This window comes from Pituophis catenifer, unplaced genomic scaffold, assembly GCF_029215685.1.
Source record: "Pituophis catenifer annectens isolate HBS135680 unplaced genomic scaffold, rPitCat1.0.hap2 SCAF_3, whole genome shotgun sequence".
Lineage (NCBI taxonomy): Eukaryota > Metazoa > Chordata > Lepidosauria > Squamata > Colubridae > Pituophis > Pituophis catenifer.
In genome coordinates, this window is record NW_027256883.1 from 149054143 (window position 1) to 149082106 (window position 27964).

Genomic DNA, 27964 nt, shown 5'->3' on the forward strand with positions numbered 1-27964 from the left:
CTTGAAGAATTTGTGTCCCAAGTCACAAATACATTGATCTATCTAACTCTTTAATTCACCCAATTTACTGTAGTTGTGTTTAAATGTCAGCAATGTGTGAGAAAATTCATATAGGTTCAAGAGGCAGGGTTACAGTTTTCCACTCTTACTTCCTTTTTAATCATTTAAAAGAAAATAAGAAAGACATTTCTGAGGTAAATCTTCATTCAAAAATATATGATCGATCTTATCAAACTTGTTTGGTCTTGCAAAGTCTTGCTATATAGAGTTTGTAATCTTATGGTCAAGATTCTTTAGAATGTCTTTGGTATTTTTTTTTCCACGTTTCTCAGAAATATTGAGCAGGGGTTTTTCCTGAAATTGTTTTCTTTTCTTCATTCCTTGACAACCCTAGAACCCTCTTGGCAGTTGAATTGTGTGATCCAAAAAGTTCCATGCATGATGTTTCTTCAGAATAAGCAGAAGAAACAAGAGAGGTAACAGTGTTTTGAGAAAGGAATGGGTAATGACATTTTCTGGAACTCTTCAGCTACTTTGCGATTAAAGTAAGTAGAAAAAAAATTGTGTCTTACTTATAAGAATTTTCTCAATATTTATTCAAAAACTAAAAAGCAATTTTTCCCTCAAAGTAGATGTAAATAGTTAGGTAAAATGCAGAGAAAAAGTTCAACATAGCTCTGTTTTCAATCTAACCTATTAAAAACCTACGTTCAGGTGGTTGCAGAATTGTTATACAATACACTTTAGTTGTATTGCATAAATGGTTACTTGCAAGGTTGCCATTGCTTATGTGCTGTTTAATAAATTTTGCCTACATCAAACCAAATACTATTTACTAGAGGAAAAAATCTCACAGCAACAGCCTTTATCCATGCTCCTGTTATAATTGTAAGGCCGAAGTTGTGTTTTAATTGATGAAATGTGCTATACAGTATGACAAATTTGAAAAAAAATCTTAGCAAACCTCTTGTTGCCCTTTAGAAATGTGATGAAATTGACAGAAGTTAAAACTCTTAGGACTGCAACGAAATAACTGAAGCTCTCTATTCTTTCTTGAAGACACTTGCTAGATTTTACTTCTCACATTCTGTTTCCATGGATTGGATCCAAAAATAATGGATGGAAAGTTATTAAGTAAGTGATAGTTGCAAAACTCCAAGTGTCATCACTCATTGAGGTAACACTGTTACTCAGGCGAGGAGTCTTTATTAATGTTCCACAGAGGACAGAGAGTTATTGTAGAGATGAGAGTGTAAAAGATACAGGGCAGCATTTTGATTTGTACATAAATACTGCATACAAAGATTGTTTGCTACAGTTAAATGCACCAGCACTTGACTTGTACTGTACACAAATACATAAAATAGGTTTTAATGTTCCTATAGTTAAATGTATCATATTAAACCACCATAGTGAAATAAACCTAGAACTAAGGAGACATTTCCTAACGGTGAGAGCAATCAACCAGTGGAATAGCTTGCCTTCAGAAGTTTTGGGTGCTCCATCATTGGAGGCCTTCAAAAAAAAAAAAAGACTATTTGTCTGAAATGGTATAGTTCTTCTGCTTGAGCAGGGTATTGTTTAAGAGATAAAAACGAATGGCAATGACAATGCTTAGCTTTTCTATACTAATTAAAAATGTTCACAACTGGAAATAAATCTGAGGGTTGGGAGCTGAGAAGCTAAAAAGGAGTAATCATAAAGATGTCCATTTATCATAAATTTGAGATGGCTTTGTAATAACTTCCAATATCAGAGTCAATATTCCCTTCATGTAGGCATCAGGAAAGGCATCTGGCCGGTAAACATTCAGTTGCCTTGACTCCATTCAAGGCATTACAGGGTCATAAAAAAAAAAAAATCAGAGTCAATATTCCCCAGATTACAGTTTTTTTGGGGGGTGGGTGGGGGAAGAAGTAGAAAGCTAAGCATCGTCATTGCCATTCATTTTTTATCTCTTAATCAACCAGAAACTAATATTGATGGGCTAATCCATCAAACCCATCTTGCACACCATAGCATCATTTATGAACTGGAAGAACCTACTAACTCATGCCTTAGCCACTTCTGGTTGGACAATTGCAATACCTTCTATCTATAGCTGCTCTTGAAGACTATCCAGAAGCTGCAATTTATTGTTTTAAATTCCCATACAGAAGGGAGAAACGTATTGCAAATCAATGGCTAAAGAGGTAGATTTAATCATCCTTTTATCCATTAAGGAGATAAAATATATTCCTAACGTCTTACTGTTGTAAGGAATATACGAAGTGCCTGTTTAGATAAAATCACTGAGATTTATTCCATGATGAACTATGACTATGTAGTCCTGTGGAGCTGGTGGCATGATTTGGATTGGTTATCTGGGCTGAGTTTAATCCTGTTGGCCATGAGGAAGTAGACAGAGTTCTCGGGGCTATGAGCTCAGCCACTTGTGTAGTAGTTCTATTCACTTTCTGGTTAGTTAGGTTCCCAGAAGCTGACATGTGACTGAACCCAAATGTTGATAAATTCATCCTTACGAGAGGGGGGTGATACTGCCAATGCTTAAGGAAGTGGTAGTCTGTTCTAAAAGCTACTGCTGGAGCTGTTCATGTTGGGCAATTTTTATCCCACCTCCTACCTCCAACTTGTTGAAAAGAAGCTCATGCTGCAGATTCAGACATCATGGAGGAAATGAAATATCTGCACCCCTTCCAATCAGGATTCAGGCCTGGATATGGATTGACACAGCATAGATTGCAAAGATGAATGATCTCCAGACAGGAATAGGTTGAAATGATGCATCCAACCTTGTACTCCTTGATCTTTTGACAGCTGTGAAAGTATCTTGTGAATAGTGGAAATCAGTAGGTGAGTCCACCCAGGGGTGAAATGCTACTGGTTCGCTCTGGTTTGGGCGAACAAGTAGTGATAAAAACTACCGGTTCAGGCAAACCAGTAGTGAATAAAAGCTACCGGTTCCTCTGAACTGGTATTTCCGATGATCAGCTGTGCAGCGGGACTTAGCTTTGCTAGAAAGCAGGAAGTCCTGTGTGCCACAGCTGATCCCCCCCCCCCTGTTCTACTTACCTTCCCAAGCCTCCTTTTGGCGTGTACTGCTCATGTGTGTGCGCAGCACACGCCAAAAGGCAGCTTGGGAAGGTAAGTAGAAATCCTGCTTCCTAGTGAAGCTAAATTGCGCACCACAGTTGATCCCCCCCACTCTTCTACTTAATTTCCCAAGCCTCCTTTTGGCACATACTGCGCATACGCGGCCAGCAAACCAGTAGCAAACCGGTTCGGATTTCACCACTGAGTCCACCCATAGTAGCAAATATTACCATATGAATGATCATATGGTATTCTTCAGCGGTGGGATTCAAATAATTTAACAACCGGTTCTCTGCCCTAATGATTTCTTCCAACAACCAATTCACCAAACTGTTCAGAAAGTTAACAACCAGTTCTCCTGAAGTGGTGCGAATTGGCTGAATCCACCACTGGTATTGTTCTGGATGAGCTCAGAGACTTACACTGGCTTCCAATAGGCTTCCAAGTGCAATTCAAGGTGCTGATTACCACCTATAAAGCCCACCATGGTATGGAACCGATTATTTTCAGGATTATCTTTCTTCAATTGTTCTCCTGAACCCTCTAGATCAGTGGTTCTCAACCTTTTCTTCACCACAGACCCCCTTTAAATATCTTTTGTTGGCCACTGACCACCAAGATTTAACTCAAGATTTAAATCACAACATTTCTTCAATGTTGTGAACCCGCTGTGACAATATCGCACCGCCCCCCCCAAGGTCCCCAGACCACAGGTTGAGAACCACTGCTTTAGATCAAACAAATGGGCATGTCTTGGCTCCCGTCTAGTAATAGTGCCATCTGGCAGAGCCCAGGAAGCTTTCCTTCTCTACTGCTGTGTCTGCTCTTTAGAATACTATAACACCATAACTCTTCCCCCTGATTCTGACTCTACCAGCATTTAGTAAATCCTTGAAGATCGGGAGATTGTGTGAGTCCATTGGTGTGATTTTTTTTTCTTGAGAGGTTTCTGTTTTATGAGTTGGGTTAGAATGTCCTTGAGCACCAGAATTATTTTATTGTTGTTGTTATTATCTGTGGTTTCTTCCCTATTGGGTTGAGTTTTTTTTTTAATGCAATGTTCACTACGATTTGTGAGACGGTCAGCTAAAAAATCGATACAACAAAGAAACAAACAAATAATAAAAGAAACAGAAGCAGTTTGACGTTACATATTTAATAGATCATACCAGTTCATTTTTAGTTCTTTCCCATTCCTTATTCTAAGGAGCCAGTAGCCCTCAAGGCTGCACAATAGTATTTGGAAAGGTGTAGTGTGGGTTGTGTAGATTGAAGCTTTCATTCTCCAGAGCTCTTCATCAGAAAAGATGGTAAACAAAGTAATAACGAGAGACAGGAGGGAGATGAGAGAGAATGATTGATGTTGAGGCCATTTAGTCACTCTTTTAAGATGAATGTGGGAGGAAGTTGCAGACATACAAATTAAGTTTCATATGCGCTGTGATATTTTCAGGTTACAGCTTTCTGGAACTATTTGGATGGAAGAACAATCCTACAATGATTTAGCCCACATTTTACAAAAAATAAAATCCCGAAGAATCTCAATCAGACGGAGAACAGAGAACTAACCTTAGGCTGTTTTTATTAACTGAAAATTTTAATCTATATGGAAGAAGTTTAAGTGCTAAGAGATGTGTGCATTGGTTTCTCTGTAAATGAAGGGACTGAATCTACCAAGAAGAGCTTCTTATGACACAACTGAATATTTAATTTAGACTGTCTACCGGTATTAATTTCAAAATATGTCTCAAAATATGAATAAAATGCATACAACTGAAAGAGTGATGCATAAAATCCATGCATTTGGAAAACAGTAAACAAAAGTGTGTTTATTTGCAATATCTATATATTAATAGGCATATATTTGCAATTATTAAGAAGTTGTATACGAGATGCATAGATTAGTGGAAATTGAATATGACAATGTTTATGTAAAGGAAAGGGGCACTCAAAAGAAGGCAGATGTTGTTTTTTGAAAATCTGATTTTCAGAATGATGCAAAGCTCTGGGAGTCAAATTTACACTTGAACATGTGGTATTTTAGATGGACATAATCTAACCACAGGAACAAAAGCTTGCCTTACTGTATTTTGTCTCCCTCCCCCAAGAAGCTAATTTTATAGTGTAATGAGTGGCCAACATATATATGCTGGACATTAGATCAAAGTTTGTGGCCCTTGTTTGGATCCAGTGAAAGTATTGTGGTGTTTGATATTTTCCCTTCACCGGTTGTGTGTATGCACGTTTGGGTCAGGTTTTGATTCCAGCAACTGCATGGACTAATGCCTGCAGTTTTCTTGGCAAGCTTTTCAGAAGTGGTTTGCCATTGCCTGCTTCCTAGAGCTGAGACAGATTGGCTGGCTTTGGTCTTCCTAGGGCTGACTGAAAGAGTGACTGGCCACCCAAATGGCTTTGTGCCTAAAGTGAGACTAGAAGTCCCAGTATCCCACAGTCTCTAGATTGATGGCTTAACCACTATATCAAACTGGCTCTCTAGGATGGCTACCCTCATGTTTTTTATTTATTAAACCAGGAATAGGCAATGCCCAATATTTCAGCTCAACAGTGAAGAATGCTGAGAATTGAACTGCAGCAATATTTGAAGGGGTCACAGGCTGCCTACCTCAGTGGTTCTCAACCTTTTCTTCACCATGGACCCCCTTTTAAATACCATTTGTGGCCACATACCATGGACACGGATTCTCAAGACTTAAGATTTAAATAATAACATTTCTTCAAGCCTTTTGCAGACCCCGTGTGATGACATCGTGCCCCCCCCAGGGGTCCACGGGCCACAGATTGAGAACCACTGGCCTAGCCCATACTTCTACCTATTCTAACACCATAAATCCACAAAAATGCAATTTCAGCAGCTTCTGGGTGATAGATACTGCCAAATCAGAAGCCTGAATTAAAACAAAGTGGAACTGCTTCAGAAGACCAAAAACCAGGATGACTCTGGGCTTAGAAGTATATGAATATATGTTTAACCTTACAAAGGCATTGGGTGGAGAGAAGACAATTAGCTGTAATATTACAGTATGAATTCATTGCTTTTTCACCTCTTTTGTACAGCAATCCTCTATCAGAATTATCAGAACACAGCATTATTATTCTGGGAATTATAATATAATTATAATATGATAGTAATAATTATTATTCTAGGAATTATTAGCTTGATTGGATTGGGGTGGGTGGGTTGCTACCATATATATCATTTTAATGTTCCTACTCCTTCCCTTTATCCACACTGAGGCTCCAATCCCATTTTGGTGGACATGCACACATGACAACTATTAGAAATCAAAGTTTACTTATTTGGCAGAATGGGGCTAATGGGATGGGGCTAATTTCAGATTCTGTCTGAATAGCTGATCACAATAATCAGTGATATTCAGGCAATAAATTCAGCCCAAGCCAGTGTATCAGGAACAAAACTATTAATGCAGATGTTTCAGGCATGACATTTCAACCAGCTTGTAATCTGCACATGAAGGAGCAGAACTTCTGGCTGTGGGCACATTTACTAAATCACAGGAAAAACAAACAAACTACAATTAAGCAGAGATTAAAAATAAACTCCCCCAAAGGATCACAAACTAGAGTTTAAATTAGCAAATTTGACTGATGTTTTGGTTTCAGTTCAGTTGGTTAATTGTGCCCTGCCTCAGGATTGCAGTGAGTTTTGAATGAGGCTTAATCTAAATCTCAGTTTTTGTCAGAAGAAAAGATCTTTTTTTAAAAAAAAAAATTCTCACAATCAGACATGAATATGTGTGTGTCTGTGTGTGTGTGTGTGTGTGTGTGTGTGTGCATCGCAAACACCCCACCCACACCCCTGCCTTTTAATCATGCAAGCCAACAGATTGACTGCGGACAGCCTTTTGACAGAGAACAGTTGTAATATAGTGTCAGCCTTGTGTTGTTTCCAGTTTATTTGTTCAGGACTGCTGAGAATTCCACTAGGATTTTAAGAAAGGAAAAGGTGAAAGAAGGAAGTTGTATTTGTGTTCCATTCTCTGATTTTCCCATGGTAAGAAGCTGTGTAACTAAGTATTTGATTACAAGTGGGAAACTCTAGCTTCCATAAACTGTAAGCAATTATTTGCTTCTGAAAGATTACCAAACAGTTCCGTTGCCTTGTGTTAATTTTTCATATGAAAGTGCACAACACGCTTTGATTGAAAAACATGCTACTGAAAATAGAGACTAGAGACTCAATACTCCCTATTATAAAAGATCAAAGGAAGTTGGTAGACACATGGCAGGAACTGGGATTCTGTGCCATCCAGACATTTCTGAACAAGTCTCAGCATATTCCTGGTTGACTGGGACTTCTGGTGTTGGACTTCAGCAACATCTACAGACCATAAGATGCCCATTTTATTTTATCAGAGAGAAAAAATATGCAATGCAAAATCTGAAGGTATGTAATAATAACAGTGAGAAAATCTAATTACTGCTACAGAATACAGGTAGTCCTCAATTTATGACCACAATTGAGCCCCAAATTTTTGTTGCTAAGCGAGACATTTATTAAGTGAATTTTGTCTCATTTTAAGACCCTCCTTGCCACATTTGTTAAGTGAATCACTGCGGTTGTTAAAATGCAGGGTCGTTAAGTCAATCTGGCTTCCCCATTGACTTGATTTGTCAGGAAGTCGCAAAAAGTGATCACATGACCATGGGACACTGCAACTGTCATAAATATGAATCAGTTGTCAAGTGTCTGAATTCTGATCATATGACCATGAGGATGCTGCAATGATCATAAGTGTGAAAATGGTAAAAAGTCATTTTTTTTTCAATGCTACTGTAACTATCAATGGTCACTAAATGAACTGTTGTAAGTCAAGGACTATCTTTATGTGTTTGTAAATTTTCCACATCTCTTCATGAGGCTAAGCAACACACCAAAGTGAGAAATAGGAGCAGGACCTTCAACTCTCCTCCCCAAATAGCCATGAAAACTGCATTTCAGGTGGTTTGATCATGAGATTGTTTGAGAATAAAATAAAATAAATTCCCACTTTTTTCAACAAGTCCATTGTTTAGCAAATCCACTGATGAAGAAACAAGGCAAGATGCCTCTACAAAATGTCAAAGGAAGAGAAACAAATAATTCTACATACATACCAGTACATAATTATGTATGCATACTTTAAGAAAGAGGAAAATTGAAATGATAGTAAAAATTAAAAGGCATTCTTAGAAAAGTCTTGGACTCTGTATAATAAATGAGGCTTTCAAAAATATACTTTGGCTTAATCTTATCTAATTTACTGTATAATCTTACGTATGTTGGTTTAGAAATAAATTCCATTTATGTTACATAGGTCTTACTTCTAGGTAAGTCTGCCTTCTGTTGCATCTTAGTTTTTCTAAAAAGCGAGAGTAGAATTTACAGGATAAAATTTATTTCTCTTCCCTGCTGTGAAGCCACCTGTTTCGGTTAGCCTCAATGTCTCAGTAATTGTAAAAAAAAAGTCTGGGTTATCTTGACTTGTTAAAGGAGGTCAAAACGATAAATTTCCATGAAGATCGCCTTCCTCCTTCCTTCCTTCTTCCCTTCCTTCCTTCTAAAACCATATTTTAACAATTGTAAGCTCTTTAGCAGATACTATAGATACTAAAAATCATGCCGATATCTAAGACTCGCCTTACATCTATGTTTCTAGATATACAGTATAATTAGCATATGGGTTGAAAGAAATCAACTGAAATGAGATTGTATCACAATGGAAAGCCCATGTGTTTTGAATACCATATTCACTATATTGCAATGTGTTTGGCACTGAAGCTCACAAAGCAAATTTATACCATAAGAAAAAGTATTAACTGATGTGATAAACTACTCACTAGGGGCACATATAACTCTATCTTTAAAAAAAATGTTTCCTTTAATATTTTCTATTTGAAGCCTTTGCTAAACAATAGGATTGGTCCCGATAATACATTTTAGTAAAAATGGTAAATTGGTAAATGGTAAATTTTATCTCAGCAAGTGGAAACACTCAGCTGACTTTTTCCGAGCTCAAAGACTACAAAGGGTCAGACCTGGCCAGCAGCTGGATGGGAAAACCCCAGGTACCGAAAAAAATATTGCAATGGCAAACCACTTCTATAATTTTGTAAATAGGGTTGCATTGATGTATCCCTGCAGTCGTGAGGAACTGAATTTGACTTTGAATTTGAAAATTGAGATGATGGGTATCAATAGAGTCTACTCCAAACTGGGCCATTGGGAAATTGCAGGACAGGTATTATCAATCTTGAAGGAATCCCAAAATCTGTAAGAAGAGTGGAGAGCCAAGATCACTTGGAGAAGGACACCCCATTGAGAACTGGATGGTTCCAGGACCTTAGAATTCTGTGTTGTTGTTTATTTATGGATAAATAGGAATAGGATTGAGGAACTGAATTTGACTTTGAATTTGAAAATTGAGATGATGGGTATCAATAGAGTCTACTCCAAACTGGGCCATTGGGAAATTGCAGGACAGGTATTATCAATCTTGAAGGAATCCCAAAATCTGTAAGAAGAGTGGAGAGCCAAGATCACTTGGAGAAGGACACCCCATTGAGAACTGGATGGTTCCAGGACCTTAGAATTCTGTGTTGTTGTTTATTTATGGATGAGAGAAAGACTGATAAGAGGACAAAAGGAAATATAAAGGACTATCCATGAAGAGCCATAACTGACTAACTGGAACAGTGAAAGGCATACTGCAGGGTTCAATATGTTATTTCACGATCCATGTGTTTATTTGCCATGCTGAAAATCTCAAAGAGGCTTCAAGCAGTGTCTAGATTGAAATGACCCAACACTTGCCAAAAACTCAACAGGACTGAATGTTGCAAAGCAATCACTGAAAGGATCTTCTGTAGAGTTCTAACAAACCTTAAAGGGCTGGTGGAAGGGAGCAGCCCATCAAAATGTTTTGACTGGACTGGAGGCAATGAGGTGAAGCACCTGGGTTTTGAAACAGAGGCCCTCTTTCTCCTTTAAACCACATTAGAATAGCTTGAACAGACCAGATCTAATGTTTATCACTATTGTAATTTTTATTAGATTTAAAATCTTTGTAAAAACAGACTTTAACTAAGGAGACTATACACATACACATATACATATGCATAAGCATACATTCAGTGTGTAAATTAATACATTACATTATATATAATATAAAGAGAATGACTCCTGACTATTATCCCAAATTTAAAATGGTTTTCACAGATTTTCAGGGTTTGCTAGAAGTGCATTTGATATTAGTTGCGACTCACAGTAGCCTTCATATCTGTCCTTGTAAAAACTGAGGAAGCATAAGAGTAAAACAGAGAAGAAATTAAAAAAAAACACAACTTTGTTTCCAGAAAGAAAGAAATCTTAGCTGGGTGTAATAACTATTTTGATTTGTAAATCTCTCCTCCTCCTCCTCCTCCTCCTCCTCCTCCTCCTCCTCCTCCTCCTCCTCCTCCTCCTCCTCCTCCTCCTCCTCCTCCTCCTCCTCTCCCCATCCATTCCAGTTAGCATTGACCATGGTGTCTCCCTAAACAAGTCAACCATACAGTTTTCCTGGCAAGATTTTTAGAGGCGGTCTGGCATTGCCTTCTTCCCTCTACAATGAGAGGGACTCACCAAGGTCACCCAGATGGCTTTGTGCCTAAGGCAGGACTAGAACTCATAGTCTCCTAATTTCTAGCACAATGTCTCAGCCACTATACCAAATTGGTTTTCTCTACCTTTACCTCAATCATTTAGGCCTCGCAGGAAGAAACTGTTTCAAATCCCACACTTTCAGAAGGTTTGGGGGTGCTACTTTTCTTTTGCCATGCCAACTTTGTAGAATAACTTCGTTGTGGAGCTCAAGCTGGCTACATCTTTACTAGTTTCCTTCAAGCTCCTAAAGATTTTTCCCCCAAAAAAGTATTTCCCTCATTTAACTTGTTGCCATATTATATATTCTTTCTATTCTTGTAACATTATCATGTTTTATTTCACATAGTGTTGGTTTTATAGAGACTTTTTCCAAGTTCAGGTGGAAAAAAAATATACAAAACTAACCCTATATAAAATAAAAGGCATCACAAGAGTCCTTTGTAATTGTGGAGATACACAACTATGCTACATAAATAAATGAACGAGTAAAAATAAATAAATGAATGTGATCACCAATAATTCTTCCTGGAATTATTGGCGCCTCTGAAAATGATCATTTACTTCTCACAAGGAGATAGGATAGAAGCCTGATAGAAGCCAGAATATAGTGCCAAAACTATATTTGCACCCTACTCCCCTCAGCTGGGAAGGCTTGGGCCTCTGTAATATGAGTAGAAATCTGCCAATGACTCATGCCGAAAAAAAATAGATGAAACGGCGCATGTGAACGTTTCTTTCCTCTTGTAAACAAAACTGGTGATCCGCTGAAGACATCATGCTTTGGCAAATGAAAGAAAATGCACACTGCAAAAAAGGTAAAACAAGAAGAAATAGGTCCAAAGCAGAAAGATTGACTACATTATTTTTTTTTCCCAGAGCCAAAATATGTGACAGGTCCAGAAGCAACTCCAGAGCAACCAAATCAACTGCATGCTGAGTCTCTGCCAAACAACCAGATGCTGTTATTTTAAAAATATCTTCCACAGCTGAGTATCCGCGCAATCTGACTGCCATCAAAATGAGGAACAGGAATTGGCACATGGAAGAGCAAGGAGATGATTGCTGCCTTTTCTTTTCGGTTCAAAGCTTTCCGCAGGGAATCCTAAAGAAGGGAGAGGACACGGGATTTATTCACTTCATCATTTGTAGATCTTGAAGGAGCTGGATCAAGTATATGGACATGGACTGGACAGAAGATTTTTTAAAAAATTGTAGCTCAGGGTTGAAATGGGGGGTCCTTGGTGCTCTCTGAGCTTGCTCTGTTTTCTTGCAGATGTTTCATTACCTAAACTAGGTAAAATCATTAGATGTTTTTTATGTTATTATTAATACCGATGTAGGAATTTTGTTGCCTTACACAATCCACTCACCTAAAGAATAAAATAACAGAGTTGGAAGGGATCTTGGAGGTCTTCTAGTCCAACCCCCTGCTTAGGCAGGAAACCCTACACCACTTCAGACAAATGGTTATCCAATCTCTTCTTAAAAACTTCCAGTGTTGTTCCTATGATTCTTTCAAGAAGATTCATATTAGTTTTCTTATGTTGAAGAACTTGTTGAATTAGGCCTTATAGACATTGAAAATTATGACTAGCTTACTTCTGGAAAGTCAGACTCCATATGGATGGTATTAGGTTGTGAGGTCAGGAAGTGAGCTTTCTGTCAGGATGTTTTGGAGTTGCCCTGCTAAAATATCTGGAGGCACATTCTGAAGAACACCTAATATAAACTGCAAATTCCATTTGTTTTGGGAGTTCCCTCTGTAACATTAAGGCTCTGTAACATTAATGGTCGTAAGGACAGGCAGTCCTTATGACCATTTGTTTAAAGACGGTTCAAAGTTACAATGGCTTCAGAAAAAGTGATGTATGACCTATCCTCAAAATTATGACATTATACTATCCCTGCAGTCACGTAATCACAATTTGGCAACTGGTTTATGCACATGGGTTGCAGTGGGTTTCAGTGTCTTCCGGTCATGTGATTGCAGTTTATGACCTTGCCAGTTGAGTTCCAAAAAAGCAAAATCCATTGAGGATTTTGCCAGATTTTGCCAGATTTTAACATCTATGTGGTTCGTTTAACAACTATGTAATTTTGTTAACAGTCATAGTTCTAAATTCAGATCCCATCCTCTGATAACTCGCTTAACAATCGCATCTCTTAGTGACTCCAGTTGTGGTCATAAGTCAAGGACTACCTGTAGGAGTGATCAGTTATGCAAAGTCCCTTAAAATGAATTAAAATGTTCCTGCATAACTTTCTGAAACGTATCTTTAGTCTAGAGTGCATTTAGAATATAGAAATAGTCTTAACCTTTCTCCCATGTAGCTGGTTTCAGAACATTCACAATCTATTCCAACAATGTGCAAATTTTAAAATATGATGGAGTGTGATTATTCTTTTAAATTCCCATGGTGGGGGTTGTACTGTTTATTCATTACTATTTTTAATATACATTAAGATAATATATTAATTATTACACATAACTATAGCACAATTTATTCATTATTGTTACCTATGAATTAATGTTTGTAGCATAAGTGGCTTGAGAAAAGGATGAAAATATCACTGTATTCATCATGGTGGCCAGGAGGCAGATTGAATGCTGACATAAATAATAATCACAGATGTAGCAACACATTTTCTGACTGGGGAATTCTGGGAGTTGACATCCACAGAATTTAATTTATTCCATTAAATGGAATAAAACTTCCATTCCTATCTACCTTATCCTATCTAATATCATTTCTCTTCTTCAGCTCTAAACACTCCATTGATAGTTGCTTCTTTTCTTGACTTCTTTAAAGGGAAGATGACACCATTTCCACAGTGTGCTTCACTAGATCAGCAGAAAGTTGTGCATGTTGAGTGGACATCAGAAAAGAGTCCAGTCAACTAGTCCTTTCAACTAAGCTCTAAGAAGTTAAATTTAACCCAGGACAGATCCAGTCATGCACAGGATTAAATTAACTCTACCGCTAGTCATGTGGAAACACCTAAACCCAGCCAGATGACTCATTTTGCATATATAACCCTCTAAGAAAAAGAGCAGGAAAGAGTAGCTGAAAAATCAAAGCTCTCCATTATTGAATGTATTGGTAACACAAAAAGAAAAAATACACCTCCTAAACACTGAGTAGCTGTAGTGGCCACTACATATTTACTTTTCCCTATCCAGCCAAACAGGAAGGGATTAGTGCAGGGATGAAATGCTCCCGGTTCGGATCGGATCACCTGATCCGGTAGCGATGGAGGCGGGTGGTTCGGAGAACCGATAGCAAAAATCCCTGCCCCCCCCATTGCCCAGCTGAGCCGCGCAATCATCAGAGGCTTTTTTTTAATTTTTAAAAGAATTTTTTCTACAACCTCTTCAGCCGAAGAAGTTATAGAAAAAATGTTTTTAAAGGGAAAAGAAGCCTCTGCCAATCAGGCAAGTCAGTTGGGATCGTCAGAGGCTTTAAAAAATAAAAGAAAGCCTCTGCCGATCAGGCAAGTCAGCTGGGATCGTCAGAGGCTTTAAAAGCATTTTTTTAACAACCTCTTCAGCCGAAGAGGTTGTAGAAAAAATGGTTTTAAAAGTAAAAAAAAAAAAAGTTGGCCACATCCACTCAGTCATATTAACCCCCACGCCCCCCCCCCCCACCAAGCCATGCCCACAGAACTGGTAGTAACAAATTTTACATTTCACCACTGGATTAGTGCCGTAAAAACGTTTACATGTATTCTCACATCAAAAAGGTCATGTGATGGAGGCATTTTCTGTAAAATGTCTAGTAGGCTCTGAATCCCAAAACAGGAAGGTTTAATGTGATTTGGTCCAAGCAGAACAGTGGTGGGTTGCTCCCGATTTGGTCCAGTTCTTGCGAACCGGTAGTAATGGCGGTGTGAGGCTCCGCCCACCAACTCAGATGTCATCATGGATGATCTGCGCATGCGCAGAAGCTTCTGCGCATGCACAGAAGCATCCACGCTCCCATTGCGAACCAGTAGTAAAGGTAAATGGAACCCACCCCTGAAGCAGAACCATCGGTAAAGTAAAGCACTCTTGATCCCTGAGAAATAAATGAGAAAGGGACACAAACAAAAGACTTGTGCATAATAATTGTGCCACCAAAGGACTGTCAAAGTAACTGGGTAGAGGAAGGAAGCAGGAGACCCTGAAACTCATATGTTCAAGTAGAACTCTGATGGCAAATCTTGGGGTGAGGAACCAATGAACAGGATCTGCAGGATGGTCCAATGCAGAGAAGAAAGAGCAGCTGACCAAGCATGGGAGATGAGAAAATGCAGACTTTATATTTGTGTATTTGAGGAAAACTTGATCCCAAACCAGAGATGTCCCAAACCTATGATTGTACGGAGTATTAGATCTTGTGAATCCATGATAAGAAAGATGCAGTCTGGAATTTGATCTAGAATAATAGAAGGATGAATTGGTGTGTTGAGAGTGTGTTTTTATTTTGCTTGCCAAATAATAATGGTTTGCCCACCATGGAACAAATTTCTGTTGGAACATAAAATTGTGGCTTCAAAAGAATATTTGATGTTCTGAGCTAACACCTCGAAACTGCCTTGAGTTGACTTCTTTGTCTTTAACATTTATGGAATGGGTGTCACTATAATTTTCATAGAAGATATTTTTTTGGATCAGCACCTTGTTTTATAATAATATTCAGCATGAATCTCCTGTTTTATATAGCTTAATATAGTACTGGAAAGTCCAGATTGGCCTCAATGTACCAGTTAAATAAATAACTACCCTGTTTCCCCCAAAATAAGACATCCCCTGATAATAAGCCCAATCGGGCTTTTGAGCGCATGGCAATAAGACCAAGTGCTTATTTCAGGGTTAAAAAAAAATATAAGACAGGGGCTTATTTTCAGGGAAACATGGTAAATGTACCCTTTATTGCATTGTGTTCAAAACAAGCAGGAATCTAAATAAAGTGATAAAGTCTATATTTGAGAATATTGAAATGTAGAATGAAATGTGCTTGAATATACAAATATACCGATGTGTTTTGTGTGCATGTGGGTATGTATATAGACATTGCATACACACACGGTGAGAGATCCATCCATTCATATTTATATATGGTATAGGAAAGATATCATAGAATTGTTAACAATTTTTTTAAATTATAATGTACTATTAAGTGCATAGCCTGGGCCTGACCAGCAGAAATAGCTTCTTTAATCTAAAATATATATATCTGGAATGTCTATGTGTAAAAGATAAGATCTTTCCTCTTACAGCTAGCTCTTATAACCCCCACTTCTCAAACCAGGAATTTCTGAAACAGCTCTCTATACAAATCTCTGAAAAGACTGTGCTTCAGAAAACTTCAGGCTTCTTGGTTTTTAGTAGCCAAACTGGCACAGGGAATAGATGATAGAAAGAAACTGAATGCATCCCCCACCAACCAGGCATAAATATTACTTTTAAGATAATTACTCATTAGAAATATTGAAACACAATCATCTAACTACAATGCTTCAATCCTTACTTCCAAACATCATTTTTTGGTCCGATCCTTGATCTAGGTTTTATGCTAGTATTCTGCATGTAAGAACTTAAATTCTCTGTGGTTCTGACATCATTGTTTCACTGTGCTAGTATTGATGATCTTGGTTTCTCTAGCATTCCAGAAAGTCCAGATTTTTATGGCAGAAATGAGAGACTTTCAGAGCACATAATCCCTACTGATTACAGCAGGATACTTCAGAATAACAGAGCTTGGAGGTCTTCTCCTCTGCCAACCCCCTGCTCTAGCAGGAGACCTTATACAATTTGAGACAGGTGGCTGCCCAGTCTCTTCTTTTCCTGGCTTTTTCCTGAGCTCTTTTATCCTCCAAAATAATAACAAATTTTGTTTGAAGGCTTCCTGCACGGACACTCAGATTTCCATATGCTTTTCTGGGAAAACACATAATTGTAAATATGATCATCATATATATGTGGATAACTCTTGCCATATTTGTTAGAAATGTTGCCAGCTGCTTTTCTACTATCAGGAAGGAATCTGAATAAATAGAAAAAGAAAGGAATCAACCTAGACACACACAGGGATTAGAATATTGTATCAGCAGCATTTAATCTAAACTAAGAAAATGCTTTGTGCAAAATATATTGGCATAAGTAGGCTTTCATGGTTGAGTATGGATTTTAACCTTGGCCTCCTGGTACTAGTCCAGCACCTTAACCATCATATCACATCAACTGTCTACACAGCTATTTGCATGAATGCTTCTGGTGGTTTCTTTTTTCCTTTGGTTATTTGATGCCCCTTTCTTGTCAAATGGAAAGTATTTATAGATCACATCCAATGTAAATGACACATTGTCACTAACCAAGAGCAAATTCGATAGCAATTCATTCAAAACCCCATCTTGAGCTTTTGAATCAAAAGATGGGATATAAATCTAACAAACCAATAAATAAACTTCGCTAAACCCTGAAAATGGGCCCTTTCGGCATGGACCTCTATAAACCTAAATCATATGTAATATCTAGAAAATTTGAAATAGAGGAGAAATGATAGTTTGCAAGTAGATTGGTCTAGCCATGTCATATTATTATTAATGTAGAGTCCCATGAAAATTGTAGCTCAAATATTTAAGTGGATGTATTTATTATTTTCTAGATTTCTATTGCAACTTTCCTTTAGGAACAAAATTTGGCAAATATAATATTGCTTCCTCCACTTTCTCCCACAATAATAACTCTGTCAAATAAGCTGTGCTGTGAGAGATAATGTGTGACCCAAAGTCATCCAATGACCTTTCCTTGGTCTTAGTCCAACTCCTGAGCCATTACATCACACCAGCTGTCTACACAGTTATATTCAAATCGGGGAAGAAGACAACAATCTGTTCTAAATGAATATCTTTCTGTTATAATGATTTAAATTCCTGATCACATTTTGTCTTCACAACAGCATCTAGAGTACAAGGATGCAGAGAACGGTATCAAAATTAAGTGAAAAAAATAATTAAAAATAGTACAATAAACCTTATCTTCATTCTACATCATCAACTGTATAATATTGGAACTGGATTACACTGATGGTTTTCTAATATAGAATGGGATCCAAAGACTTAAAGTCAGTGCAACAAATATGCCGTAATTCTATACAGTAACTTCTTTTTAATTTTGGGATAACCGATTCTAGTGCTGTGTCATAAGACCTGCTACCATTTCTTTGGTTTCATAAGCCAAATGCTATAAATCATTGGAATAGCATGAAGAGGCAGAGACAGGAATGTTCTGAGATAGCTGCCTGAGAGAAAACAACAACAACAGCAACAAAAAAACCCTCATCACATCAAAAGATTTTAGTAACTTACAAAACTGGGTTCTCAGAATGTTGTCTCTTGAAACAGCTAAATACAGTTGGGAATAACAGTCGTCACAGTTTTGTAATTTGGACTGGATTAGAAGATTCCACTGATACTTTTAAATGAGCCTTTGGATAAAAATCTAATCATGGCAAAACCATTCAATTACGGGTTTTAGAAGCAGACACAGCTTGTTTTCTTTCCTTAAATCCAAAGCTGGTTCTGTTGTTTATTCTTGTCCACTTCCAGAAATTTAGTGGTTCACTATCCTTTATTTGGGACAAATTGCTGTCTTTTCTACTCTTTCTTGTATTCAGTTTAGGACTCATAGAGTTAATAGTCTAAAGAAGGAAATATACCCAATTGCCTGAAGCCTGTCACCTTTTCTTGGCAATTACACTGTTAATGGCTGGATCCCAAGGAAAGTGGCAAAGAATATCTCTTCTCACATTCCCAACTCACAGTGCATTCCCAAATACCAGATGGTGTTTTTGGAATCCATTTCACTATGTTTGATATGACAATGCTGCTGTATAATGTTAAATTATATATAACAATTTTGAATCGCTGATATTGGAACAAGCAGAGAAACGGAATATCGGGGACAAATGGAAAAAGAGAGAAACTGAAGACTTCGGGTTTTCACCTTTCTTACTGTGTTTCATCTCTAAGATTTTACTGTAAGAAGGAAGGAGGGAAGGAAGGAGAGATATGGAAAGGATGAATAAATTGGTATTGCTATTTCTGTTTAAAGGTCAGTGCATCGTTGAACAATTTTGTCTGCTTTATAAAGGAGGAATAAGAAGCAGCCCAAATTGGTATCTTTTTCAGATTATTATCTATTTCTGTTTGAACATAAATGTTAACTTTTAAGTAGGTTTTATTTTAGTTTAATTCCACTGAAATAGAAGAGATCTTAAACCCTTCTTTTGTAGTTCTTTTTAAAATTAAATTCCCCACAGTAAATAAGAAGGTAAAGAAATTAAATTATGCTAATTTGAAAGAATGCACCAATAAATAGAGTAGTGTGATACCCACATTATAATTGATGGATTTTTTTTGAACATCTTCAATATTGCTATGATCATATAATATTGGATATATAAAATGTACATAATCATTGTTTAAGTTACAATGGTCAGCACAGAGGGGAAATATGAATCTCAGATTTGTTGCTTAAAAACTAAAGGGAGATTCCTTTTAAAATATTTGCAAATTTGAATCCACTTGCTTAAACCAAATAAACTATAGTCAAACAAAAATAACTCTTCTAAGTTTCTTCTTTCAGAAAGAAAATGAACTTCTTTTGGAGTTTTGACAATGGATGCTGGATATCTAGAAAAGAAACTACTGAAACTCTGCTACGGAGCTCTTATCTTAGCCTAGATAATTATTTCCCTTGGCACAATAGATCACAACAGATCTCAAGAAAGAAGACAAGAGGGGAGAGCAGTCTGAATAGGACCACAGAAATGTCTCCTGTTCAAATTACAAGATTACCTTTTCCGATTTATGTAACTAAGTTTAGGTGAAAGCTGGATAAATCTGTCTTTGCATTTCTAATTTTTATTTATAGAAAGAAGATACTAAAACACACATTCTCTTTTAAAATGATAACAGTAATTGCCCCTCTCCAAGATAAACATGTTTAAGTATCGCTTAAGGAAAGTCTTAGTAAAACAGTAGGTGCAAACTGTCTGCTAAATTCAGCTTTGTTTTAAGTTACTGTTGCTTGAGCTACCGGTCACTAGTGGTGCTAAGCAGAAAAAGCCATGTATTTCACTGGGGGAATACTGGGACAATTTAATATTTGAATTGTCCCTCATTGTGCACACCCTCCTATATAGGCATAATATATATAAAATACACATATTAATTTTTTTCTTCCCTTTTTACACACAGTAAAGATCCCAGCAGAAGAAATTGTCCAGAGTCAGTAACTGCTACATGATTAACAATAAGTAGGAGCAACGCAATTGAGGAATCCTTTTGATGGGTGTATGTATGATCCATCTTTCTTTGTCCTCCAGCAAATGGGGGCCCCGGGTAAAGCTGCTGGTTGCCGAAAGATGCTTTGTAGTCAGTCCTATATAGTTGCCCAGTACCAGCTGCATTGGCAGGTAGCCGAAGTGCCAGAAGAACGCTGCCAAGCAATGCTGCACAAAAGATACCACGGCAGAGAGAAAAAGGGCCTTTGCATGAGATGACCTTTGACCTTTCCGCCAGCATGGATTCTATATTCCTCACATCCAGACAATTGCATCTTTCATTCCACCACAAACTATGGTCAGAAAAGGACTGTTTGTGTTGACAGTGGTTAGTTTACAGTTCCCAGAGCCTGGATTATTTTGTCTTTTGTTTTCTGATAAAAATATTGCCACTGATTTCTTGTCTATTGGGCCCAAATAACCACATGGAAAATAATAATAATTGTGACAGTGATTGTGGATGTTTCTTCTTAGTGTGTCTTGCTAGAAAGTGAAAGCGAAATATTAGATTCTTAAAAAGGGGTTCCACAATATTAGTAGTCATGTTTCTGTGAATTGGGAATTATAAAAAGAGAAAAATCCTTAACTCCAAGGAATCTAAATCCAATAAATAATTGAACTTTAAGTGTGAACTCTTGAAACTTTTTTGTGGCATGTAGTTTTTAATAGAAAAAGACGTCTTTTAATTGTTGATATCATATACAATGCTCCCAAATGCAGCTTTAATTCTCATTTATTAAGTTTTGTCATGAATAATTTTACCTACATGTACTAACAAAAGAGCAATATTAACCCAAACCAGAATAGATTAATATTGCAATAAACTGCTCCTGAGAAAGTATCTATTTTGTGTGAGTGGGTGCACATAGGTGAGAAAGAGAGAAACCAAACACAAAAATTATATGAAAACATTACCAAGAAATCCACAGAATTTCAATCGATTCTGAAAGCTCTTTGGAAATTTGTTAATTTTTCCAATTCTGGTTAATGGAGATTTGTATGAATAAGCCTGAAAATAGGTTATTTCTGAAATGTTTCCAGAAACAGAATTTTAAGATTTTTTTTTTTACTGGAAGAATAATAGGAATGAGGGATAAATGAAATTTCTTTTCTCATGATAGGAAAGTTGTAACAAAAAGTTCTACATTTGTTTCTCTGAAAATCTTCCTCTCCTACTGTTTCTCTTTCACTCTTCCCCATCTTCAGATATCCATTTGGTGTTTCCCCTTTTATCATTACAAGTGTTGACAGAATAACAGAATTGGAAGGGCCCTTGGAGGTCTTCTAGTCCAACCCCGCCTCAAGCAGGAAATTCTATATCATTTCAGATAAACGGTTGTCTAATCTCTTCTTAAATACCGCCGGTTTGGAGCATCCACAACTTCTGGAGGCAAGTCTGATTAATTGTTCTGTCAGGAAATTTCTCCTTAGTTCTAGATTAGATCTTTTCTTGATTAATTTCCATCCATTGCTTCTTGTCCTGCCTTCAGGTGCTTTGGGGTTGATCCCTTCTTCATTGTGGCAGCCTCTTAGATATTGGAACACTGCTAATCACCCCTAATCTATCTTTTCTTTAAACTAGACATACCCAGTTCCTTAAACTGTTCTTCATATGTTTTAGCCTCCAGTCCCCTAATCATCTTTCTTGCTCTTCTCTATACTCTTTCTAGAGTCTCAACATCTTTTTTATATTGCGACAACCAAAAATATTTCATCTTTTGAAAGATTAAAACCTGAAATCTAGTTTCATTGTATACAACTTTCTCATGACTTGCATGTATGGCTGTTCTTCATTTTTACTCTCTATGAAATTAACAGAAATTGCAGATGATTAACCTCAGAACTTGAATAATAAACCATCAGGGAACTATCCCTGGTAGTACCATAGCAGCAGGCATTTCTTAAATAAGACAGCAACAAGTAAAATAGTGAAAAGATAAGTATCAAAAATGGTACTAAACAATTGTGACCTGGATGACTGAGAATCTCCATAGACCAGGGTTGTCAAACTCAAGGCCCGGAGTCCAGATCTGGCCCGTGGGGTGCTTAGATCTGGTCTGTGGGGTCACCCTGGAAACAGTGAGGGACTGGCCCATGGTGGCTCTGCCAGTGAAAATGGGCTCCCAAGCTCCATTTTCGCTGGCAGACCGTTGCAGGAGGCCGTCACAGCCAGAAAGAGAACTCGGGAGCCCATTTTCACTGGCAGAGCGCTCAGGCTGCCACAGGTGCCCCTGACATGAGTGACATGGAGCAGGCCATGCCCACTCTGGCCACACCCGTTCCAGCCCCCTAAGGTCAAACACAACCCTGATGCGGCCCTCAATGAAACCAAGTTTGACACCCCTGCCATAGACAAATGGAACTAAATATAAAAAATGTGTAATAACAATCAACCACATGATAGTAGAAACCTCAAGATGTCATTTATTACTTTTGTAAGTACACATAATTCAACTATTTTTAGTTTGCTAGACTATTCCTACCCGTAGCAGATGGCAGAAGGGGAAGAAATTGAATATGGCAGCTCTCCCTGGTCATCTCCTTTAAAAAACTCTAGGTAGGAAAGAACTGACCAGTGGTGTTCCACCTATTTGCAGTTCTACCTAAGCCTGAGTGAAGTTGTAGCCTGTTGCATAGAATGCGATATCCTATTTTTTTATTATCCATGTTGGCTTCCACATTTTGCAGAGCCTACTTCAAAAAACTGAGTCAGACCTTTATGATGATAAACATATTATATGCACACTACTTGAAAGACTAGGTATGCAATGTAAACTTTTCTGATTGTGGTTGGATACCATATACACTTCATACCTCTCTTTCAGCTTTTGAACAAGACAGCTGTGAACCCAGGAATGCCCTTCTCGCAGCTGCAGCAAACGGTTTTTCTTCTTTCCAGAAGATATGTCGAAACATGGAAATCTAATTCCCTTTTGCCTGTTACTCCTTGTATTGGATCTGACACACTGTTTTACTTTTATATTGCTGAATTTACAAATGTTTGCCCAGGAAACCATACTGCTAATTTTTTGATAGCTAGAAAAAAATGGGTAGAGAAATACTATGAATAAACAAATTATGTAATGCCAAGTTTCTCAACATGGTACCAGGGGGTTGACTGTGTGCTTGTCAGCAGGTTCTTTGCCAAGCTCTCTGTCCTATCTAACTCTTTAACAAATACTGTTTTCTTTTTTTAATTTTTTTTTTTAAAGTCGAAGGAAATCTGAAAAGTAAATGCCTCTGGGCCTCACTTAGAAAACAATATGGTGGATGGCTTCAGCCAAATAAGCAGAAATTCCCTGACAGTGACAATAATTAAACAGTGGAATGGCTTGCCTCCAGAAGTTGTGAGGGCTCCATCGCTGGAGCTTTCAAGGAGAGACTGGATATCCATTTGTCTGAATGGTATAGGCCCATGATGGCGAACCTATGGCACGCGTGCCACAGGTGGCACGCGGAGCCATATCTGTGGGCCCACGAGTGTTGCCCTAGCTCAGCTCCAGCATGCATGCACACGCCGGCCAGCTGATTTTCGGGCCCACCGGAAGCGGGAAATAGGCCATTTCCGATGTCCAGAGGGCCTCCGGGGCGGTGAGGAAGGCTGTTTTCGCCCTCCTCAAGCTCCAAGAAAGCTTCTGGAGCCTGGGGAGGGCAAAAATGGGCCTACCGGGCCCACTGTGCCATCGCCTGCTAAAAGCGGGGGAAGCACGGGGGTCACACATGCATGCGTGGGGGGCATTGAGGGGGCACGCGTGTGCACAGCATTCCCACCGCTTTTGGCACGCGATGGCAAAAAGGTTAGCCATCACTGGTATAGGCTATAGGGTCTCCTGCATGAGAAAGGGGTTGGACTAGAAGACCTTCCAGGTCCCATCCAATTCTTTATATTGTTACTGTTTCTGGTTATTTGTAATCAGCTTTTATGGCAGCTATTCAGGGGTTCACTGAATAGGCTCACTGGCCTAAGAGGGTTTAAAGATCCCAATATACATTGTTACAACTCTCTGAATACAATCAAAATACATACAGACCATGGCAGCTTTACACATAGTCATTTATCCCTTCTGTTGAAGTGATGCATCATTCTACCTTTTTAAAGTAAAACTGCTGAAAATTTTACAACATACAATATATGCATCTTTGTACATAGCTTTGTGTACTCTATGCAATTTTAATATGCATATTTTGTGCATGAATCATTCATTTATCTATGTTTAGCTGTGCCATAACCTTATATGTCACTGAACTCATTTTAAATTCTTGTCAGCTTACAAAATGAAGTAAACAATAAAACATTATGGTAACCAAGAGTCATTTCAGTCCAACCACTTCCATAGATGTTTCTAATCATGTGTTAACTCTTCACTGGAATCTTTGTGGAATAACAGGGTTTTAATCTGGAAATGACCAGATCTGGGAGAGTAGGCCATTCCAGATTGAGGAAGCTATAACTGAGAAATATTGCTTCCAAGCTCTCTTCCCTTTCACATGACAGAGAGAGAATCTGCAGTATGATCTCTCAGTTTGAACCTATTAGATGAGTAGAGTCTGTGTGGAACGTGTACTCCTACAGGTAAGAACACAACCCATAACAGCCTTTAGAGACAATAATAAGCACCTCGAATTAGATCCAGAAGCATATTGGCAACTGGTGTAGTTTTCAGAAAATATCGTGTTTTTCTACTGGATTGGTTCTGTTCTAGTCAATGTGCAGGCTGCTATATGCTGTGTCAACTTTGGCTTCTAAATCACCTTCTATACTACAGTATATGAAAAGGATATTACTCCTAAATTTTCATCTTGTATAATCGTACTGGAGAACCTGTTTGTAGCTAGTTATTGAAGCAGGGATTGTAACCAGTTGCAAGAATTATAACCAATGATCTAGTGACATGGAAAGATCAAAAAATGGAAACTGCTCTCCCTCTCTGTCCCACTCTCCCTCTCCTTTCCTCACTGGAGCTCTTTAAGAAGAGATTGGACAGCCATTTTTTCAAAAAGGCATAGGGTCTCCTGCTTGAACAGGAGGGTTGGATAAGAAGATCTGCAAGATCCCTTCCAATTCTGTTATTCTAAGTTCTAGGTCCTAAGTTCTATCTCCTTTAGCAATTCTTTGTAGAGTTTGGTTTCCCAGGCCTGCTTTATCATCTTGGTAACTTTCTTCTGAACATACTTTAATTTATTCAAGCCTATTTTAAACTGCCATCCAAGAGCTCTGGTGGCTCAGCAGACTAAAGCACTGTTATTAACATCCACTTATATCTGCTGCCTGCAATTACTGCAAGTTCAAATCTCACCAGGCTCAAGATTGACTCAGCCTTCCATCCTTTCTAAGGTAGGTAAAATGAGGACCCAGATTATGAGGGCAATAAACTGACTTTGTATAAATATACAAAAGTATGAAAGCTATTGCTTAACACATTGTAAGCCGCCCTGAATCTCCGGAGAAGGGTGGCATATAAATCAAATTTAAAAAAAAGAAAGAATTGGATGGTGGTAAAGTACTTCAAATGCAGTCTATGAAATGTTTATAAAATAGTAACCAATGTTCTTCAGGTGAGATGCAAGACTATTGCTTCATGCAGAAATTAAAAACCATGATCAAGATGGCTTTTAAGAATCTGAAGACAACTGTTCTATCTGAATATACCATCACCCTAAGATAGCTAGCTGATTAACTTACAAAAACTTGTAGACCTTTCAGCCATGTCAACCTATCTTGCAAGAGTGATCAAATCAGGTTGTTCTGAGATACTTTGGCAGCAGAAAAAAAAAAAGCCTATAACAACGATCTGCTATATATCTTGACCCAAATTGCACAAAACATCTAGAAAATATAACTGTGGAAATTCTTTAAACCCCTTACTGTATAACCTAATAGTTTTCATTTCATGTAACTCTGTCGCCCCCCCCCCCCCCCGGAGAATACTATGTGATCCTGTTTTGCAAAATTCTATCTGAATGATAAAATTAATGTGGGTGGTTACTAAAGTATGATCCTTTGAAAACAAGGGTGCTGTGCTTTTTGGAAGTAAAAAACCTATGAAGTGTGGGGTCTGCATTATAGCATTATGTCACGTCCGTAGTTGGATGGCGACTACGTTTATTTTCAGCAGCTCCCTGGAAAATCTATGTTTACATGGAGCAAATGGTTTGAATTCAGTTCCATTAGTTAATATATCTGTTTTGCCTCTTCAAGAAATGCATAGATTACCCATAGTCATGCTTCGGCAATCTGGTATATGGGAAATAGTCCAGAGCCTTGATTACAGTGGCCATAAATTCAAAGCTCTTTGGGACAGGCATTATTATTTGCAGAAAGTTAATATTCCTTTGGTAGGTTGATCTTTAAATACTGCTTTTATAGGGATTTCAATCAACAGTACTGACTTTTTATTATGGGCCGACATTTCTTTTCTGACTCACTTCAGACCAATAAAATGCAATTAGCTTTGTGTGTAGTTTTATGTACTTAGAACATGTATACAAAAAAAAAAAATCTGCTTTTTTGGTTTCAGAATAGATTGCTACCTATGTGATTTTATCTGAAGTCTTAAAGGCTTTTCATACCACCTGCTCAGCTTTCCTTAACCAGGAACGCTCATAGCTTCCTTATATCTTGAATGAGTTTTACAATCTCAATGATTTGTGCATCTCACTCCTGGCTATGAAACTGAAAGGGTTATTGTACAGCTGCTTTGGCTTTTGCTCACAAACATATGCACTGGGCTGTGATTCACTGTCTCTATCAAGGTGTTAGGTTTGTACAGCAGGCAAGGCAGGCTTTAGGGAGGAGTTGTCCAACTGCCTTTCAAATAATCCTAATAACTTTACTAAAGGTTCTCTTTTTATGGATCAGCTTGGAAGGATCATGCAGAATGAGAAAAATCATGCACAGAGCTGGGAAGCATGGGCTTTAGCATTCTTATCTAACTTGAACCACCTTTGCCTTTGTAGCTGGCTGGAGAAGCTAGTTTTGTCAGATGGTTAAACCATGTTCTCCAAATAAACTCCCTTTGTGTGGGCAAGCCCAATTGTGTAAGTGAAAGGAGACTAACTAAATTGTGAAATATTGTGTGTTCCATGCTTTCTGGGGCTGTAGAGCCCTTTTTTCCAGGATTTTTGTAAACTGGGATGAACAGGGCAAGGTGAGACAATCCTGGTTAGAAAAGGACATTTGGGAAGCCAATTTACATAGCATCCTCCTAATCTCAAGAGTAGCAATAATATTAGTAAATTTTTACTATGGTTATGGGCTAGAACATTAGTGGTGGACAAATAATTAAAACAATTAAAGAGTTTCAATTTCAAATAAAATAAGATTGATCAAATCTGGGAAACTGCTTTATATATAGCTTTCTTCAGGAGGCAACTGGACTTTCTTGTTTTTTCTTTGAAGACGTTTTGCTTCTCATCCAAGAAGCTTCTTCAACTCTGACAGGATAGTGGGGAATGGAAGGATTTATACTCCTTGCAGACAGCTGGTCATTTGCATCCTTTTAGAGGGTCGTTGAAGCACTTGGAGGTTTATCTGTGTCCTCAGGGTCACCTGAGTAGTGCTCCTGGTTCCTTGCATCTGTCTAAAAGGATGCAAATGACCAGCTGTCTGCAAGGAATATAAATCCTTCCATTCCCCACTTTCCTGTCGGATGAAAAGCTAAACATCTTCAAATGGAAAATCAAGAAAGTTCAGTTGCTCCCTTTGGGACAACCATAACCTGGATGACTGAGAATCTTTACAGACTTCTTTATATAGCATTATTTTAGTTTCAAGGTGGAGCAAATACTGGCAACTCTAAATAATAAGAGCAGTGTTTCTCAACCTTGGCAACTTTAAGATGTGTGGACATGTGGATTCCTGGCTGTGGAATTCTGGTAGTTG